At 43.2% G+C, this 4,451-nt stretch overlaps 1 long non-coding RNA gene across 1 annotated transcript; it reads right to left on the reverse strand.

Moving 5' to 3' along the window:
* Positions 1–527: 527 nt before the first annotated feature.
* On the reverse strand, positions 528–1,099 carry LOC122792087. Its single transcript, XR_006363281.1, has 2 exons — positions 1,016–1,099; positions 528–686 (listed from the first exon to the last, which is right to left on the reverse strand). It is a non-coding gene; the product is annotated as an uncharacterized LOC122792087 (long non-coding RNA).
* Between the last annotated feature and the right edge of the window lie 3,352 nt (positions 1,100–4,451).

Genomic DNA, 4,451 nt, shown 5'->3' on the forward strand with positions numbered 1-4,451 from the left:
TGCAAGATGGAACATTGATCAAACCATCTTCTTGCAGTTAATGCTTATAAATCCAGTATTTATGCAGCTCATCCAAACCATGACTGGAACTTCGACAAAAAAATCACAACTGTGTTACCGCACCATTTGTTTCTTAAGTCTAGAGCAACTCAAATCCAATACTCCCAAGAAACATTATCACATGAACATGTACACCAGTTTAAGCAAAAACTCTGCATAGACTCCAAGTCAAGTCCTGGATAAGCAGACTTGTCACATCTGTTCCCCACCCAAAGGGAGGTGGGAACACTGCTCAAAGTTGCTGTGTACACAAGCCAGAGGTTTCCATCTCAATTAAAATACAAATAAGTGATTTCCTACCCAACAGTGGGTGGGGCTTAAAACTTTAGCAGGTACCATAACCCATTAAATTGCACAGTAGGAACCATAACCCATTACATTGCACAGTGTACTTTTCCAAGTTCACAGAACAGATTTTCTGCATGCCAGTAGCATTACACTGAAAATAAGCTTTAGTTCAGACCAGATTTCAGTTTTTGAAATGTTTTATTCAAACTCTAGTACACAGTACATCAATATGCAGCTTTTATTTCTTCATATATTAGATCTGTGACTTTCTTAAAGGCTGTTTTGGCATCTGCACCTTGCTTCTCTCCAATAAGATCCAGCAGATTTTCAAATATTATCTGAAACAGAAAAGACAAAAGTTAGAAACCAAGAAATAATTCACCAAGGTGAAGCTTCTGAAAGTGACTGTTTAGTTGAGGGAGAAGCATCATCCCACCAGAGAAGCATTACCAATAACAGCCCTGTTCACAATAGCCTAAATAACTCCAATTTATGTATGTTAAGGAAAGTTGTACACCCCATGTTGATTATCTGGTTACAATGACCTACCTCCACTAAGGCCAAAATGAAAGGAACCTCTCAAGATAGATATGCAGCCATTAATTATGCAAGCTGTAAATGAATTGTGTGCACACACCAACTTTGCAGGAGAGACATGCTGTCTTACCAGATTAATATGGATGGTCAATTGTCAGGTACCAGATCAGCCAACTCCCCCACCCTTGCAAAAGTGGGGTTATGACCAACAGCACCTACCTGGAAAAGAAATGCATGCAGCTCTCAACTGTGTCCCAGACAGGTATAATAGGCAGAAGTCTGCCTTATAATGGCACAGTATGAGCAAAATCACTACTTCTGAATACTTTTGACTGAGGAGGCAGGAAGTGTCTATTACTGAATGAAAAAAACCACACTAGGGCTGATGCAGCACAAAGCACTAAAGCTTAGTTCCACATAATCATATAGCTGTCCCTCATGTGGGAGCCATAAAAAGTACAGTTTTGTACCTACCATAAATGTAGATGTTCGAGGATCTCCATTGCTGCAGTCCTGACTAATGGGTACTCCGCTGCCCTCCATCGGCCCGAATACCAAAGGGCTAGATCTGGCGTCGGTCATGGCGCCCGAGACTGACGTGGTGTCAGTATAAATGCGCATGACCGACGCTATAACTTTAGTCTTTCTTGCCTCAGATGTCAGAATGCAAAAATAAAACACCACCCAAAAACCCCAATCTAAAAAAAAAGGGGAAGGGAGGAAAATTGACTGCAGCAATGGAGATCCTCGAACATCTACATTTATGGTAGGTACAAAACTGTACTATGTTCTGCCTCCCATTGCTGCAGTCCTGACTAATGGGTAGAATCCCAGAGCCACGGAAAACAAAAGGAGGTGGACAACTAAATAGCCTGAGGAGCTGCAGACATCCCCTCTAAGACTGCAGTGGCAAACCCAGCCCTAGACCTAGAATAAAGTGGCAAATGATAATGCTTCGTAAAGGTATGTACAGAACTCCAGGTAGCTGCCTCTAGAATGTCTTTAGTAGCTACCCCTCTTAAAAAAGCAGTAGATGTGGCCGTAGCCCTAGTAGAATGAGGCCTGATCCCAACTGGAACCTCTTTACCATGATGAGAATAACAAAAAGCAATACAATGGCCAATCCACTTGGAAATAGTTTGTTTAGACACCCTTTCCACGAAGTCACAGCAAACAAACAACTGATGAGAACTTCTGAACTCTTTGGTTCTGAACAAATAATATAACTGCCTATGTACATCCAAAGAATGCAAAACTTTTTCCCCTTCAGTTTGGGGGTCAGCATAAAAAGTAGGCAAATGTATAGATGGTTCAATGCCACATTAGAAACCACTTTAGGCAGAAAAGTAGGATTAGGTTAAGGAAACTCTGTCCCTGTGAAAAATCAGAAAAGGTTCCACTGCCATGAGAGCCTGTAATTCAGATACCCTTCTAGCAGAAGTAACAGCCAACAAAAAAGCAGTCTTCCAAGACAACAACTTCAAGTCAGTCGTAGCTGCAGGTTCAAAAGGAGGCAGAGTCAGCTTCTCCAAAACAAAATTAAGATCCCAAGCAGGAATAGGAGCCCTCCGTGGGGGTCTTATATTCTTTGCCCCTCTAAGAAATTGTTTAAGCAATGGATGTGAAAATAAAGGAGGGTCACCAGCATAGTGAGCAGAAATAGCTGCAGCATGCACTTTAATAGAAGAGAAAGACAAACCCTTGTCCAATAACATAGTCAAATATTGCAATGTACAACTAAAATTTAGGCAATGTGACCTCAAAGCCTTTAGCTGAACTCCAAAGAAAAAAATCTCTTCCATTTATCAGCATAAACTTTGAGTACTAGGACGCCTGGCTTCCAAAAGAACATCCAAAACTTGTTGAGGGAGCTGAAGGCCCTCATTCTCTAAAACTGAATGTGCCAGGCTGTCAGGTGCAGGGATGCACCTGACATTGAGAAAATATTGTTTTCTTGAGACAATAAGTGAGGAATCCGTGGTAATGGCCAAGGGCCTCCGAATTAAACTCCTCAACAGAGGGTACCAATGCTGACGAGGCCAATCCGGTGCTATAAGGATCATGAAAGGTTTGTCCCTCCTGACTTTCAACAGGACTTTTGGAAGAAGAGGCAGAGGAGGAAAGGCATCCCGTGAAGGTTGCTCCAACTGAAGGATAGTGCATCTATTTTCCAGGCTTTCGGATGAAACAGCCTTGTGCAAAACAGAGGTAGTTGGAAATTCAGAGGAGAAGCGAACAGATCTATGTCTGGAGTTCCCAAGCCATGGTCAACTGAAAACACCTGAGGATCTAACTTCCATTCGTGAGGATCCACCATTTGTCTGCTCAGAACATCTGCTAAAATTTTGTTCCTGGCAGAAACTGTGCTCAAGAGTGATGTGCAGATCCAAAGCAGTTTCCCATAACAGCATTGCTTGTCTGCAAAGAGGGTAAGAATGAGTTCCCCCCTGCTTGTTGATGTACCACATGACAGTTGTGTTGTCTGTTCGAATCAACACCAGTCCCGGGAAGCAGATCCTTGAATGCTTTTAAGGCAAATTGAACTGCCAGCATCTCCTTCATATTGATATGCAAGTGAAGCAACTCCGGGGGCCAAAGGTCTTGAATCCATTTTCCTTTGAAATGAGCACCCCAGGCTGACTCCGCGTCGTTAATATCTGACTTGCCTCTGGTTGGGTCACAGAGAGTCCCTTGTTTAGGTGACATTCCTGAGCCCACCACACAAATTCCTTCTGAATGCAAGGAAGAATCGAATGACAGTGTCCAAATCGTGGCTGTGTTGAGTCCAAACGCTTTTGAGATACCATTGTAGCTTCCTCATATGCAGTTTGGCATTGGGAAGTACTAGAATGCAAGATGCCATGAACCCCAAGGCTTGAAGGACTGTCCTTGCAGTCAGCCTGGACAGGACTGATAGCTGTAGGAAGTACTGGTGAAGATTTCTTTGTTTGTCCGGGGTAAGAAATGCCATCTGAGTCGCTGTATTCAGACTCACACCCAGAAAACACATCTCTGTGAGGGTACTAGACTGGACTTTTTCGTTCACAGAATACCCTAGGCATCTGAAAACTGTCACCACACACTGCAGATGTCGAAGTGGGTCGTGCTTGTCTCGAGCCAGTATCAAACAATCGTCCAGATAGGATAAATCTGAATTCCCGTAGTCTGAGAAAAGCTATTACTGGAGCCAGGACTTTGTGAATACCCTGGGCAGTAGATAAGCCAAAGGGCAATGCAGAGAACTTATAATGCAAATTCCCAGTCCGAAACCTCAGGAATTTCCTGCAACTGGGCCTGATAGGAATGTGAAGATAGGCCTCCTTGAGATCCAAAGTCACCATCCAGTGATCCCTGCCCAGCATAGGCAACAGCTGTTGCAGTGTTAACATCTTGAATTTGGAATTTCTAGAAAGGTGTTTAGAATGGATAAATCCAGAATGGGTCTCCAAGTATTTCCTTTCTTTGGCACTAAGAAAAGACGGAATAAAACCCTGTGCCCTTTCTGCGAAGGAACTTCCTGTATTGCTCCCAACCAGCAGAGAAGAAATCTGTGCCTGTGCTTCCAT

The sequence above is a fragment of the Protopterus annectens genome, unplaced genomic scaffold (genome assembly GCF_019279795.1).
Source record: "Protopterus annectens isolate FY-2018-M unplaced genomic scaffold, PAN1.0 ctg68567_obj.part0, whole genome shotgun sequence".
Classification (NCBI taxonomy): Eukaryota; Metazoa; Chordata; order Ceratodontiformes; family Protopteridae; genus Protopterus; species Protopterus annectens.